The sequence below is a fragment of the Lithobates pipiens genome, unplaced genomic scaffold (assembly GCF_037356315.1).
Source record: "Lithobates pipiens isolate NorthernLeopardFrog02 unplaced genomic scaffold, aLitPip1_a1.2 Scaffold_27, whole genome shotgun sequence".
Taxonomy (NCBI): domain Eukaryota; kingdom Metazoa; phylum Chordata; class Amphibia; order Anura; family Ranidae; genus Lithobates; species Lithobates pipiens.
This window is the reverse complement of record NW_027507788.1, coordinates 35633147-35650199: the sequence shown is the minus strand read 5'-3', so window position 1 is coordinate 35650199 and position 17053 is coordinate 35633147.

Below are 17053 nucleotides of genomic sequence, written 5' to 3'. Positions count from 1 at the left end.
ACATTAGGGTAACTATGTCATTTGGGCATATTTGGAGTGATTGGTAGGTCAGAAACAGAGACCCCATTTGTTAGGGAGATGGTATAGTGCACAGAGATGTTCCTGGTGAGTAGGGTCAGCAGGGCAGAACTTAGGGTGATGGGGGCCCCTTGGCTTGAGTCACTTTCGGGCCCTAACTTCTATACATTACCGTATTTATCGGCGTATAACACGTGCCAGCGTATAGCACACATCCCAAGTTTAGGAAGGAATTTTAAGGAAAAAAACTTTTAGGAGGGAAGTTTAAGGAAAAAACTTATATTTAAACGCCCATTAATGCAGCCTTATCAGTGTCCATCTGCAGCCTTGCCCATCCATCTGCAGCCGTGTCAAGTGTCATTGCAGCCTTGTCAGTGTCGCCTTGTCATTTGCAGACTTGCCCCAGTGTCATTTACAGACTTGTCATTGCAGTCTTGAAGTTTAAAAATGGCGCCACCAAGATACAGAGTCCTGTGTATCTCGGAGGCTCTCGGTCCTCTCGGCGGCTCTCAAGTTCTCTCGGCGGCTCTCGGGTCCTCTTGGCGGCTTTCAGGGGCTCTGGGGTCCTCTTGGCAGCTCTCGGCGGCTCTCGGGTCCTCTCAGCAGCTCTCGGATCCTTTTGGTGGCTCTCGGGTCCTCTCGCAGTCCTGAGCGGAGCTGAGAGTAGCCGAGTGTACTCGGCTCGGCTCACAGTCACGCCCAGTCCCTGTGTTATGTCCATCGTAGGGTGGGACTGGGCGTAACTGTGAGCAGAGCCGGGCAGAGTACACTCGGCTACGTATGTCGGCGGGGCCGCAAGCCCCCTATTGGGCGGGGCCCATGGGCTTGAGCCCAGTCAAGCCCAATGGTAAGGCAAAACCCCAGCAAGGGATAACCCCTGTCTTGAGGAAACATCCAAGTATCCTGACCAGTAACGTGTTGGCAGGTGATTGTCTACTGCACACGTGGCACACATAGACCAGTGATGGCGAACCTTGGCACCCCAGATGTTTTGGAACTACATTTCCCATGATGCTCATGCACTCTGGAGTGTAGTTGGGCATCATGGGAAATGTAGTTCCAAAACATCTGGGGTGCCAAGGTTCGTCATCACTGACATAGACTAACCTTCCAGACACACCATACCTTGTCCTGTAGTACTCACTCTCTCTTGCTGTGTGGGTAGTGGCTGGAGACCGGACCCCCTTTCCATTCTCCTATTTGAATGACCTTACCCTCTCACTTCCAAGGGTATCCAGACACTGGCACCCATCCTTCCAGACCTCGACAGCCAAATGACATCACTGCTAACTCAGGTCCTCTGACTGTGATACCTGAAGAACTGCACACAGAGGCCACAGGTAAATGAACTCCTTTAATGAAGTATCTGGATTGGTGATACAGCTATTTCAAGTCTCAAACCCTCAACACAGTCAAACATAGAATTTTTTATCCTTAGGCCGCGTACACACGAGAGGATTGTCCGTCCAACTTAGTCCGCTGAACCGTGTTTCAGCGGACAGTCCGCTCGTGTGTGGGCTTCAGCGGACTTTTTCAGCGGACAGTCTGGCGGACTAAGGCCGCGTACACACGCGGGGACTGTTCGCTCAACTTTGTCCGTCAAACAGTTTCAGCAAACAGTCCGCTCAAAATTAGCATGGACGGACTTGCCCACACACAACGAACAGTTTGCTGAAACCGTGCGCGATGACGTGAACGGCACGTACGACGGGACTAGAAAACGACGTCCTATACACTGCAATGCAAACTTCGGCGTGTAAATCCTTTCTGAGCATGCGCGGAACTTAGTTTGACGAACAAGCCTACACACGAGGGGACTGTTCGCTGAAACAAAGTTTCAGCGGACAGTTTTTCGGAATTTCCGAAAAACTTTGTTCAGCAGACTGTTCGCTGAAACTGTCCGCTGAAAGCCCACACACGAGCGGACTGTCCGCTGAAACACTGTTCAGCGGACAAAGTTGGGCGAACAGTCCCCGCGTGTGTACGCGGCCTAAGTCTTTCGGAATTTCCGTAATTTTGTCCGTCCAAACTTGGTTTCAGCGGACAGTCCGCTCGTGAGTAGGCAAGTTGGACGGACTAAGTATGGCGCATGCTCAGAAAGGATTTACACGGCGAAGGTTGCATTGCAGTGTATTGGATGTCGTATTTCTAGTCCCGTCGTACGTGCTGTACACGTCATCGCGCAAGCTTTCAGCGGACTGTCTGTTCATCGTGTGTGGTCAAGTCCGTTCATTCAAAAGTTGGACGGACTGTCTGTCGGATTGTCTGACGAACTTAGTTGGGCAGATAATCCGCCCGTGTGTACGCGGCCTTAGACATGTCAAAATGTCTCTATGGGGCTGGTGGCATATCCCACATCACATATGAGCACTACAGTACAAATGACTGTTCCATGTGCTGCTGTTCCTTCTCCAAGTCTGAGTTCTGCCGTACTAGGAAATTAACCGCTTCACAACCACCCACTGCACATATACTGTGACAGGTCACAGACCTAGTACGTGATCTGATACTTCCGGGTCTGGGGCATGTGCACGCACTGCCGGCAAACCCACACCTGCTGTGATCACACACAGCGTGAGCCCAGCGGTGGGTACCACAGACTCGAAATCTGCCAGCATCCACTGATTGTTTATTGCACAGGCAGTGATTTGCCTATGTAAACAAGGCAGATCGCTGCTTTGTCAGTTGGGAAGACATTGATACTGTATTCCTGCAAAGCAGGAACGCGGATCTTTGCCTTCCCTTAGTACTTGTGGACCGCCCACTGTACATGTACTGCGGCAGGGCGACTGCTCTGTGCCAGATCATATACCTAGTACATGATCTGACACTTCCAGGATTGGGACCAGCTCCCGCTGTGAATGGCAGCCCAGCGGCGGGTATCGCGGACTCAATGTCCTCCGGCACCCGCTGATTAAACAGTACACTGGCAGACCGGCAATCTGCCTATGTAAACAAGGCAGATTGCCCTTCTGTCAGAAGGGAAGGTATTGATCCTTGCCTTCCCCTAGTCAAATTACCTCCCCTACAGTGAGTAAGCACTGGCTAGGCACACCTAAACCACACCTTAACCCTTTGATCACCCCTGCTGTTAACCCCTTCCCAGCCAGTGTTATTAGTACAGTGACAGTGCATTTTTTTTTAGCACTGATCACTGTATTAGTGCCACTGGTCCACCATCCTCGCATCTATGCGTCCGGCCCCCTAATCAACATTCAGGATGCCTGACCATGGATTCCACTGGAAGGGGTGTTTATTTATTTATAAGGACGTAATTAAAGCCAGAGGCTCAAATAGGCTTAATGCCACACTGATCCTCCTCCCGGCCAATCAGGAAGCCCTTATTGGCCAAGGACTAATAGGATCATCGCCTTTCATTACCCACGATGGAGGTGGCGGGGGGGGGGTGTTCATGGGTGATCGCCGCCGTTGGTCTCTTCGAGGAAGAGTGTTGTTAGTTTGTCCCGTCCCCACCCCCCCAAAAAAAATTTAGCGCCAGCTACCGCTGGTCAAATGCGTCAATTAGGTGTCTGATTTGTGCACCACAATATCGCAGTCCCGCTATAAATCGATGATCGCTGCTGCTAGTAAAAAAAATCTGCAAATATTGCATAAATAAAATCAATATACACTTATTGGGATTTTTTTTTTTACTAAAAATATGTAGCAGAATACATATTGGCCTAAATTGATGAAGAAATTAGATTTTTTTTCCATTTTATTTTATTGAAATTTAGTAAAACTTTTTTTTTCTTTTGATTGATTTGATTTGTTGATCACCCCTGATGTTGACCCTTTCCCTGCCAGTGTCATTAGTACAATAACAGTGCATATTTTTAGCAATGAACACTGTAATAAAGTCACTGGTTCCCAAAAAAGTGTCAAAAGTGTAAGTTAGGTGTCCGATTTGTCAGCCGCAATGTGGCAGTCCCACTAAAAATCGCTGATCGCCGCCATTACTTATAAAAAAAAAAAAAAAAAAAAAATGCCATAAAAATATCCCATAGTTTGTAGACGCGATAACTTTTGGGCAAACCAATCAAAATATGCTTATTGGGATTTTTTTTTTTTTTTTACCTAAAATATGTAGCAGAATACATATTTGTCATTTTTTTATTGAATATGTTTTATAGCAGAAAGTAAAAAAATATATATTTTTTTTTCAAAATTGTCACTATATCGCAAAAAATAAATAAAACCCGCAGTGGTGATCAAATACCACCAAAGGCCGCGCGGCCCCCCCTTCCCCAAGGCACCCCCCCATGTTGAGGGCACGCGGCCTGGTACGGCTCAGGAGGGGGGGAGCGCTCGCTCGCCCCCCTTTCCTGGCCGGCCGGGTAGCGTGCTCGGACAAGGGTCTGTTGTGGACTTTGGGGGGACCCCACGCCGATTTTTTTCGGCGTTGGGGTTCCCCTTTAAGTCCATTCCAGGCGGCGGAGCCCGCGACGTCTCCTTCGCGGGCCCCGCCTACCTGTACACGCGCTCGAAATGGGCGGATTTGCCTCCGCCTTACGTGGGCGAGTCCGTTCATTTCAAAAGTTGAGCGAACTGTTTGGCAAACAGTTCGCTGAAACAGTCCGCTCAAAAAGTGCCGTGTGTGGCCATGTCCGTCCATGCTAATTTTGAGCGGACTGTTTGCCGAAACTGTTTGACGAACAAAGTTGGGCGAACAGTCCGCCCGTGTGTACGCGGCCTTACACTGCTTCCATTAACAAAAAAAAGGCACTTGTGGTTTTTTGTACTAATTAATATAAAGTTGCATTAAGCTATGCTTGTTATATCTTCCTAGAGTTAAGGTTTAGATAAAAACGAATGCTCTTAGGGAAAGCACACAGTCTTTTTTTTCTATGCAGGGACTCCTTTCAGATGTACAGACAACCAAACAACAGGAAAAAAGAGACAGTTTAAAGTTTTTGTGAACTGGAAAGAGTTTATTGACTCCTCTCAACATCACCTGCTCTCCTTCCCCATGCAGTTATCTTGCTGAACTGAACCACAAATGTCAATAGGTGGGGAGAAGAAGAAACCAAAAGTTCTCATAATCTGAAATTGTTGAGGTTTGGTGCTTCCCCTCTAAGCGGGATGTTCCAGGTACAACGTCACAATTGATATTATTATAGATACAACCTTAAAAAACGTAAGAACTTGGTTCTCAGGTGCTCAACCTGCAGCTCGGGGGCCACATGCAGCCCTTTGGCACATTTTGTGTGGCCCTTGCTATCTTCGCCCAGGGCACCGGATGACCTTGTCCTGGCACTGATCTCTTGTATCATGTCTGCAGTCTCTGACCATCTCTTGTATCATCTCTGCAGTCTCTGACCCTCTCTTGTATCATGTCTGCAGTCTCTGACCACCTCATATCATGTCTGCAGTCTCTGACCATCTCTTGTATCATCTCTGCAGTCTCTGACCCTCTCTTGTATCATGTCTGCAGTCTCTGACCACCTCATATCATGTCTGCAGTCTCTGACCATCTCTTTTATCATGTCTGCAGTCTCTGACCCTCTCTTGTATCATGTCTGCAGTCTCTGACCATCTCTTGTATCATCTCTGCAGTCTCTGACCCTCTCTTGTATCATGTCTGCAGTCTCTGACCACCTCACATCATGTCTACAGTCTGTGACCCTCTCTTGTATCATGTCTGCAGTCTCTGACCATCTCTTGTATCATGTCTGCAGTCTCTGACCATCACTTGTATCATGTCTGCAGTCTCTGGTAATCTTCTGTACAATGTCTGCAGTCTCTGACCATCTCTTGTATCAAGTCCGCAGTCTCTGACCATCTCTTGTATCATGTCTGCAGACTCTGACCATCTCTATTATCATTTGAGCAAAGTAGAAAGATCGTGCTGGGCCCATAGTAGGTTTGTTTACTGGTATTGTTATCATAAGATATTGATATTGGTGTAAATGATCTGGTTCCTGGGTAGGCAGCTTCTACACCCCAGAGGATCTCCACAGTCTCCTTCGCTTGTAGTGTGATGTAAAAGGAGTTGAATTTGAAGCGCACACTGGAAAAAATACCACTGTAGGTCGAGTTCACTTATGGTTTGTTCACTTTGTTGATAGTCAAGGCCTGATGAAGGGGGTACATAGACCCCTGAAAAAGGTTGACTGCTTTTTTAATTGTACCTCTGACCTTTAATAGAATAAAGTTGTATCTGGACCTCTTAGCAGTAGTGTGGCACTTTAAGTTCAACTCTTTTTGCATCTCTTATATCGTGCCTGCAGTCTCCGACCATCTCTTGTATCATGTCCACAATCTCCGACCATCTCTTGTATCATGTCCACAATCTCCGACCATCTCTTGTATCATAGCCACAGTCTCTGACTATCTCTTATATCATGTCTGCAGTTTCGGATCATCTCTTGTATCATGTCCACAATCTCCGACCATCTCTTGTATCATAGCCACAGTCTCTGACTATCTCTTATATCATGTCTCCAGTTTCGGATCATCTCTTGTATCATGTACACAGTCACTGACCATCTCTTGTATCATGTCTGCAGTTTCGGATCATCTCTTGTATCATGTCCACAATCTCCTACCATCTCTTGTATCATGTCCACAATCTCCGACCATCTCTTGTATCATAGCCACAGTCTCTGACCATCTCTTATATCATGTCTCCAGTTTCAGATCATCTCTTGTATCATGTACACAGTCTCTGACCATCTCTTGTATCATGTTTGCAGTTTTGGATCATCTCTTGTATCATGTTCACAATCTCCGACCATCTCTTGTATCATAACCACAGTCTCTGACCATCTCTTATATCATGTCTGCAATTTCATATCATCTCTTGTATCATGTACACAGTCTCCAACCATCTCTTGTATCATGTCCATAGTCTTTGAAAATGACCTGTTTCGAGAATTCTTGCTTAAAAGGGTGTTAAACCCAAAATCAAAAATGTATTATATTTTACCAGACCCTAGATGTGGTGGCTGCATTTGTTTTCTGTTTTAGGCTTTTTCTCCCTCTGTTTTCACCTGGTGATCTGGCCAGTTAACACACCTCCTGTATTAGAGTGCCTACACTCTGGATGAAGGAGCACAGGGGGCACAGCAGACAGCGGCATTGTCAGTCTGGGGGGAGGGGAGTGTTGGATGTTCTAGCAGATTTAGATACACTAACAAATTGAAGCCAAACTCTGGCTCATACTTTTAAAGCAGTTACAGCAACGGTTTTGTTCATTTTACATTAAAGGTATTACATAATTGAATAAAAGCTCACCGTTGTAAGCACCTCTGTCAGCGGTAAATGGTTTGTCTCATCCCTCTAACTGTTACATCTGCAGGAGAGCTGAAACACAAAAGACTCACTGGCAGGATCACCAGGTGAAGATAAAGGAAAATGAACCTAAAGCCTAAAAATAAACCAAATGCAACCATCACATCTAAGAATTGGTAAGCTGCAATATAATAAATGTTTGCTTTTGGGTTTAATACAGCTTTAAAGAGAGTCCCGGAGCAGAAGGAGAGGAAAGGATTGGCGTAGGGACGGCATGACAGGTGTGGACAGCACAGTCATGCTTTTCAGAGAAAAAGTTGTCCCCTTTAAGAAAGGGGGAGTGGCCGAAGCAGGGGAGGCGCTCGAGTTAGGAAGCTTTGAGGAAGGAAGGGGAGTGACGTCATTAGTGAGCGGCAGAGGAGAAGATTCCACACGCTCCCACCGCTCTCTATCCCCTATCCCAGTACACGGGCATTGGATCCTGCTTGGAATAGCTTCTTGTGGCGGCGGCGGCGGCAGCGCGGGGCACAGGCTGGCTGAGGGCGAGTATAGCAGCCATTAAGGCTGAAGAGAGAGCGGCTTAGTACGGGGGACCGGTGGCTCCACATGCTCGGCGGTCCCTGCCACAGGTGATATTCGGCCCTGACACTTCTCCCGGTGGTCAGAGGCAGCGACAGCACATGGGAGAGGGGAGAACCTCCACCCCCCAGCAATCAGCAGCCACAGGGGTCCAGGAATGGGGGACTTCAGAAGGACACAGCACAGAGGCAGGAGCGCAGGGATGGGGGAGCCCGGGGTGATACAGATGCGGCACAGTGCAGCGCAGTATGGCACAGGGCTCTGCCCCCCCCCCAGCTCGTCACAGAGGCCAGGAGAAGACGGCCAGGGCTGCGGACAAGGTCGGAGCAGCCAGTCGGCCCAGCGAAGGTAAGCCATGTCTCCGGATGGTCGGGGTGACCAGTGGTACCGGGTCGACCAGAGGGGGGACCAGGACGAGCGTTGTGACAGCGGTGAGCGAGAACAGAGGGCGAGCGATGGATGCCCAGACTGGGAGGAGGACCGGGTGCCCAAGCGATGCGGGCAGCGGGCTGGTCTGGCATGTCGGGACAGAGATATGGAGGAGAACAGCACTGCAGACCCCCCCCCCGGCGACCTGAGCAGGACCCTCTGGTGTGCAGCCAGGGGTCATTCGGCCAGTGAACGGCGACAGACTGGAGGGAGAACTGTCCGGGTCGGAGCGGGACGAGGACCTGGGACATCCGGCAACGGTGGATTCCAGAGTGGCGGCTGGTGGGCCCAGGCCTGGGCAGCCCGGTGAGTGCAATTTATTTATTTATTTATTTATTTTTCTTTCTATGTTTCTTCTTTATTCAAACAAGAGGGAGATCGGGGTGGAAAGCGGGGTCCCCGGGCGAGGTTAGGTCATCAAGGGCAGGCAGTGACAGGCCCCAGGCAGACCAGCCCAGGCACCACGTAAGTGAGGAGCGGGCCACGGCGGCTACACCGCTGGCTACGGTCCAGGTTACATGCGATTCGCCGGCGATGTCAGTGGGACAGGGAAGGTGGTAGTCAATCCTCCCCAAGTATAGGCCAGCGTTCAGGCTCCTGATACCCGGGGAAAGCAGGCGAGAATTAAGCGAATTCGGTCAGGATGGCGGTTCCCGCAAACAAGAGAGGTTTAGGTCGGTTACGGGGCCCCCTGGGGTGACCATCTTCAATGGAGGTAACGGAAAAAGTTGGAATGGGGAGAGGATTTCTCGTACCTTTTTCAAACCGGTTACAGGCGTTCGCCATTTTGGTGAGCGTGGGGGGGTGGGGGAGGCCCCCTGTAGACTGCTCAACGTTGTTCATATATATAGAAGCCGTTAGCGAGGCACATCAGCCTGATGGCGGCAGGGCATAGCTGCGGTACGGCGGACAGGCTCGACAACAAAGGGCTGGCCGACAGTCACGACAATGGGATAACCAGGGTGTTAGCTAGTGGATGAAGCTTATGACGGCGGTGCAGTCCCCCTATAAAGTTCAGGCAGGGGTAGGAGGTACCGCTGCCTCGGGGCATCGACCGAACAGGATACGCTTGGGGTCGAGCTTCGCTTCAAACACACGCGTTTGGCCGCGGGGGATCCCGGGGGTTCGGAAGAGGAGGGACGATGCTGGTGGATGGACGGGACGCTTACTTTGCTCAATAGGTGCCCCCGACCAAAAAAAAAAAAAGAGCGGCTCAGTTTTTTGGAATTGGGTTTTTCTCGAGCGGTTTCAAAATTATGTTTGGCCCAGCTGTGGCCGACCGTGGTTTCTACAAAACTTCGTAAAGAGTTGTTTGGGCAGGATGTCTTTTTAATAGGGTTCCGCTTCCAGACCTGGTGGCCCATCAATTGGGCATAGTTCCCTGTAAAGAGCCAAACGAGTTCAAATTGATTCTCCACCTTTCTTTTCCATGTGTCGGTTAGTGATTTGATTGCCTTGGAGGGGCTTGCGGTAACTTATACTTGGGTGCAGCGATATCACGGGTGCTTCGACATAGGCAGGGGTCACTGGGGTCGAAAGCGGGTATTGATTCAGTTTCTTGTTTTTGCCAGTTCATCTGGACAGTTGCCATCTGCTAGGCAGTGCATTGATGTGGCATATGATGGGGATCGTTGTCTCCGGATGGGACGTTCCATCTCATGCGTTTTCTTCGAACCGTTCGCTCCTTTTAGAATAGGTAGTACGGTACGTCTCCGAGATCAACTCAGGCATTCATGATCGGGATGACTTCAGGTGCGTTAGCCTATGGGGTTTCAACTTCGGCGCCGTCCCGCTTGGAACATTGCAACATATAGCGGAACATTTCGGGGTCCGCTAGCAAAGGGATGAAATAGGGGGCCCCACGTCTAACATTGTTCCTGGGAATTGCAGTGGGGGTCGATTGGAATGGGATGCCATTGGCAGACTTGATTTTGCTTGCCATTTAATTCCCATGGGCATGGTTTTGCCATCGGCTGCCGACAGCGTCCCAGGTAGCTAAGTCCCATAGGGACTTCGTGTGTCTCAACAGGGAGCACTGGGAGGAATTGCGGGGTAGCAGGACGTCCTGGAGTCGTTTAATGGGAATGCTTATGAGGTCTGGGCCCATCGGTATGGCAAGTTAGATTGTTGACAGACGCTGCAGGCCCCACGGGCTATGGGGGCCTTCTTGTGGGAAAAAGGTAGCGCTGCCTTTTTGTCCCCAGTGGGGGTGGGAAGCCGGTTTTTGAAGAACTTGTTCTCCTGGAACTATTTCCAATCGTAGAAGTAATGGAAATGTGTGGGGAATCCTTCCGGACGTTAAAGGTGCGTCTCATTTGTGATTACCTGGGGGGGTCAGGTGGTAACCGCTTGTCGACAACATCCATGACAGTGGTCCGGGGGTTGTGACGTTTGGTATTGTGCTGATTGCTATTGAGCGCCGTCATTTCCGCTATACATTTACCGGGGCGGACAACGCCTTGGCAGGTGCTTTGTCTCGTTTTCGGCGGGTCAGGTCGGAGTTTTTGGCACCAGTCGTGGTACAATACGGGTCACCCGTCCCGACTTAGGAAACATTGATTCAACGCTCCGGAGTACGACAACTTGGGGTGGGCTACTACAAGGTTGGGCAGGAATGCAGCAGGCTGGTACAGGCTTGGTCCCGCCTCCAAGGGTCGAGATCGAGCTCATGTAGGCCTTTATTTATTACCACGGGTTTTTTGAAAGAGGTGACTTGGCAAGTGTCATTGGTCGGAACTTGGCAGGCTTGGCCTTTCTTTTCACAGTACGAGTTGCCCAGTTTCCATTGACATGCTACACGGCCTAATTCTTCGTAGCTGAGCATCGTTTGAGGTTCGGAGTATGAACATTCCCTATTCCGCACGGCCCTCGCACTGGCTTTCTTTGGGGCATTTTGGAGAAGCGAGCTGGTCTGCCCTTTGGAATGGTCTCACGGGGGGCTGCTGGTGGGGGTTATTTGCAAGATTCGGTCAGAATGTGGGTAAGATGAGCAAAAAACCGATCTGACCGGTAAGGACATGCGACTGGAAGTGTTCTGGATTACGGAGAAACACAATTGTTTGGTAAAGTGGAGAGCAACCCTTACGGGACCTGCGGCCTGGGTTCACAGACCCCCCCCCCCCTTTTTTTAGGATACAGAGTGATGGGTAGTCCTTGTCCAGGTTCCAACTTATAGCCATGTTTCAAGAATGTTTGACAGCGGTGGCTACGATCCAAAAGTTATGCCTCCCATTCTTTCTTAAACAGGGCGGCCACAGGGGCTTCCATGGCGGGTCTAAGTTATGTAACAGATAAGTGCACTGGTGGGTGGGACTCAGACATATGGGGTTTTTTACATTCACCCACATTGGTTGCAGAATTGGGTCTACAGATGGGTTTTCGGGTTTTTTATTTTAGTGTTCGCATGGGGGTACTTACTGTTAGGTGCTGTAATTTTTTCTTTTGTTGTGGGTGGGCAAGTTGGCCTAGTGTGGATCCTGAGTCCCTCATACGTTTAAGGGTGGTGGGCCAGAAGAGCTGGGGTTCGGACCAACGGTAGGCAGTTGGGCATCCCCGGTCAGGAAGCTCGGCCGGGAGGGTCATCGTTTGGTCAGATGTGGTGGGCAGTATGTCTTGGCCAGCAAAGGAAGGTTGCTTGGACCTGAGTGAAAGAAAATATGGCAGTGAATAGGTTTGTGATCAGGAACGGGGGTGTGGTTATACCTCACAGAGCGCTGCAGGTGGATATAAGGAGGTATTTTGGGAGTGGTGGTGTGCACCTTAACGAAGTGGGAACCAATCTTTGGGCTCTGGGTTTGCAGGAATGCATGCAGCGAGCAAGGAGGGTGTGGAGGTGCACGCAAGGGTAAGGTTTTACCCCTTTCGTGCTGTGGCAGTGGTTGGGGCTTTGGTTGGTACCCATCTGTGGGATGGGGGTTAACATGGTTGGTACCCATCTGTGGATGGGGGTTATCAGGTACCTTCCGGTTAACGAGGGGTTAACCAGGAAGGGGTAAAAGGTAGGTCACTGCGAAAGTTGAGTACCGTCTCCAGGTCCGGGGGCTTGCGACCGGAGGCCTAAAGTTAAAAGAAGTTTGGCGCAGTGACCAGTGGTGGGTGTTTCCCTCAAAAGACCCTAATAGTATATAAAAGTTGGTTAAGAGTTATTGAAAATGTTATTTACTTAATTGTTAATAAAAGGCCGTCAAGGCCATTTACTCCAAAATCTTGTCATGTCATTTGTGGGGGGATTTGGAGGGGTTAAATATTATGTTTAACGGGTGGCTGAAGTGACTGTGGTTTAGGTCCTTCACATGTCAAGCAACTGAGGCTTATTTGACTGCATTTTAATATTAGCTTTGAAAAGCAACCAGTGCAGTCATCTAAAGAACGGTTGAGTGGTTAAGTGCAAAATAAACAAAGCTGGCAGTTAAAAAGTACATTTCTTTATAAACCAGAGCAAAAAGAGGAACCTCTGCAGAGAAATGAAGGACAGAGGGATTTAGTTCTATAAGAGGGACCTTCCCTCCAAATGAGGAACTGTTGGGAGGTATGCCGCGTACACACGATCTGACTATCCGGCGGACTTGATCGGGCAGACAATACGACGGACTTTGCAGCTGAGGTCCGCCGGACTTTCAAGCGAACGGACTTGACCACACATGATCACTCCAAAAGTCTGGCGGATTCGAACGTAGAAAAAGTAAGTTCATAGCCAGTAGCCAATAGCTGCCCTAGCGTCAGTTTTAGTCCGCTGGACTAGCACACAGACAAATGGATTGTCCGCTAAAAGCCGAGTCCGGCAGACAATTTTGAAGCCAGTCTTATTTCTAAGTCCGCCAGACTTTTGGGAAGAAAAAGTCCGCTGGAGCACCACACACGATCGAATTGTTCCGGTGGACTCTGGTCCACCGGACTAAGTCCGCCGGATAGTCCGATCGTGTGCACGTGGCATTACTGTATGTACCATTCCAAGACAAATTCTCAAAAAGTGGATCTTCACTGCATCTGAGCAACACAAACCAAAAACACTTCCTGAAGTTCAAACCGAGCATCAGAATGGGGAAGAAAGGGAATTTAACTGACTTTGAATGTGGCATGGTTGTTGGTGCCAGACGGGCTGGTCTGAGTATTTCAAAAACTGATGATCTACTGGGATTTTCACACACAAACACCTCTCAGTTTTACAGAGAATGGTCAGAAAAAGAGAAGATATCCAGTGAGCTGCAGTTGTGTGGAGGAAAATTCCTTGCTGAGGTCAGAGGAGAATGGGCAGACTGGTTTCAGATGATAGAAAGCCACAGTAACTCAAATAACCACTCGTTACATCCAAGGTATGCAGAATACCATCTCTGAATGCACAATACATCGAACCTTGAAGCAGATGGGATACAGCAGCAAAAGACCACACCGGGTGCCACTCCTGTCAGCTAAGAACAGGAAACTGAGGCTACAATTCACACAGGCTCACCAGAATTGGACAATAGAAGATTGGAAAAACATTGTCTGGTTTGATGAGTCTCGATTTCAGCTGCGGCATTCAGATGGTAGGGTCATAATTTGGTGTAAACAACATGAAAACATGGATCCACCCTGCCTTGTATCAGCAGTTCAGGCTGGTGGTGTAATGGTGTGGGAGATATTTTCTTGGCACACTTTGGGCCCCTTAGTAAAAAAATGAGCATCGTTTAAATGCCACGGCCTACCTGAGTATTGTTGCTGATCATGTCCATCCCTTTATGACTACAGTGTACCCATCTTCTAATGGCTCCTTCCAGCAGGAAAATGCACCATTTCACAAAGATCAAATCATCTCACCACTGGTTTCTTGAACATGACTATAACGGAACCACTTCTCACACTCTGTTTGAGTGCTTCTGTGGGTGCTTCTGTGCCAGAGGGCTTTAACACTGGAGCGGCGCGCTGGCAGGGCATCACAAAATGTCCTGCCAGCAGCTTCTTTGGAGTGGTGGAGGAGCGGTGAACTCACTGCTCCTCCACCCCTGCTCCACCGCTGCTCCCCATTGAAATCAGTGGGGCAGCACTGCGATACCGCTGGCAAAACGCCCTCTGGCAGCATTTTGTGGGCGGATTTGACTCCTTTTCGGGCGCTAGCGGGGGGTTAAACCTGCCCCAGTTAGCGACCAAATAGTGCCGCTCTAACGACGGTAAAGTGGCACTAAAAATAGCGCTGCTTTACTGCCTAAGTCCCCCACTGCTCGATGTGAAAAGGCTCTTAGTTGGTTAAGTAAAATTAGAAAAATATATACATAAAACTATTTTTCAGAAATAAAAAACTGATAATTGGCATGTGCGTATGTATTCACCCCCTTTGTTATGAAGCCCAGCGCGTGGCGCTGTACGTCGGCAGAATGGCACGGACAGGCAAATGGGCGTACGGGTACGTCCCTTTGAATTTGCCGCCGTGCCATCGCGTGCACACCGCCAGCAGCACACGCGTGCCGGTCGGGACCTCCATGAGAATACCCGCGATCGTCTCACATAGAGGAGTTATGGGGAGATGCTGTTTACATCGGCATCTCTCCATAATTCCTCTATGTGAGACTAGCAACAAGTGACACTGATCTCTGCTCCCTGTGATTGGAGCATAGATCAGTGATCTGTAAAACACAGCTACGCCTCCCCACAGTTAGCAACACGCCCCTAGGACACACTTAACCCCTACACTGCCACCTCCTGGTTAACCCCTTCACTGCCAGTGTCATTTACACAGGAATCAGTGCATTTGTATAGCAGTGATTGCTGTATAAATGACAATGGTCCGCCATAATGTCACAGTCACAATAAAAATCGCTGATCGCCGCCATTACTAGTAAAAACAAAATTATTAATAAAAATGCCATAAATCTATCCCCTATTTTGTAAACGCTATAACTTTTGCGCAAACCAATCAAAAATCCCTTATTGCAATTTTTTTTTTACCAAAAATATGTAGAAGAATACATATTGGCCTAATTCATGAAATGATGTCACTTGATCTGTCATTACATATACACACCTTTTTGAAAGGCCCCAGAGGCTGCAACACCTAAGCAAGAGGCACCACTAACCAAACACTGCCATGAAGACCAATGAACTCTCCAAACAAGCAAGGGACAATGTTGTTGAGAAGTACAAGTCAGGGTTAGGTTATACAAAAATATCCAAATCTTTGATGTTCCCTAGGAGCACCATCAAATCTATCATAACCAAATGGAAAGAACATGGCACAACAGCAAAACTGCCAAGAGACGGCCGCACACCAAAACTCACGGACCGGGCAAGGAGGGCATTAATCAGAGAGGCAGCACAGAGATCTAAGGTAACCCTGGAGGAGCTGCAGAGTTCCACAGCAGAGACTGGAGTATCTGTACATAGGACGACAATAAGCCGTACGCTCCATAGAGTTGGGCCTTATGGCAGGTTGTGAGGCAACAAAACACAAAAAGATGCCAAGGGGGGCGTGAGTACTTTTGCGAGGCACTGTATTTTACTATTATTTATTTAGTATAGGATTTCCTGGCCCCTTTGTTTCTTATTGTGCTGAGTTCACGGCAAAATAAAACGTGAACAAGTCCAAACTTGTCCCTTTCATCTAATTAAGACTTATGGAGTTTCCAGATAATAATATGGAACTAAATCTGATTCAATAGCTAGTGCAAGTATCCGTGACTTGATTCTGATACATAAAATGCACTCATACTTGAACTTAAACACACACAACAAAATATTTTACATTATACCATCATGAATTGAGCACTAAAAGTGATTTAACTGCTTCAATACTGGGCACTTTTACCCCCTTCCTGCCCAGGCCCATTTTCAGCTTTCAGCGCTGTCGCACTTTCAATGACAATTGTGCGACCATGCAGCACTGTACCCAAACAAATTTATAATTGTTTGAGACAAAAAATAAAATAAAAAAAGACCAAAAATGTAAAAAATTAAATAAAATGAAAATAAGCAATTTTCTCCTTCACTGATGTTCGCTGATGAGCCTACACTGACGTGCACTGATAGGCTGCACTTGTGGGCACTGATGAGGCAGCACTGATGAGGAGGTGCTATTCATCCCAGAAGAGTTTTTTTTTTTTTTCTTTTTTTACCACTCAGTAAAATGCTTGTATATTGGTAGATTCTAATCAGTTTAATTATCAGAATCCTTATAATCTCTTTTAACATCATTGTGGTAAGATGTCTTAATCTTTTTCACTATCTCATTTTTTTTTTTTTTTTTAAACTTCTCAATTATTGCTTATATCTATTTATTATTATCCATTACAAAAGAAAAACCGTTCCAGTTAAAAAGAGATAAAAGACAAAGAAAAAACAGCAAAGACAACCGTTCAACTAACATCTACTTAGTTATCCTTACCAACCTATTTGTGCTACCAATATCTTAGTTATTTGACTTGATTACATTTAACCATTCCCACCCTTCCCTCTTCTCCACTATCTGTTGACCATCCTCGACTCCACTACTCTTTATTCCATTAATGCTTGTGTATAATGCTGCGTCTTTTTGAATAATCTCCATTTTTCCCATATACTGCGATATTTTTTCATTTTATTTTCTTCCATTTTTCTTAGATGTTCCATGTTATTGATGTATTCTATTCTTTGAATCCATTCGCGAATCGAGGGTTTTTTCACCTGTAGCCAATTTTTTGGGATTATGGCTTTTGCAGCATTGAGTAAAATGGGTACTAGTGAGTTTTTTGTTCTTCTGTTAAGTTGCATACTCGTTTTTTCATCTACTCCTAGAAACAGACACTCCCCTGGCGTTAAAGGTATTTTTTGCCCTGTTATTTTCTCT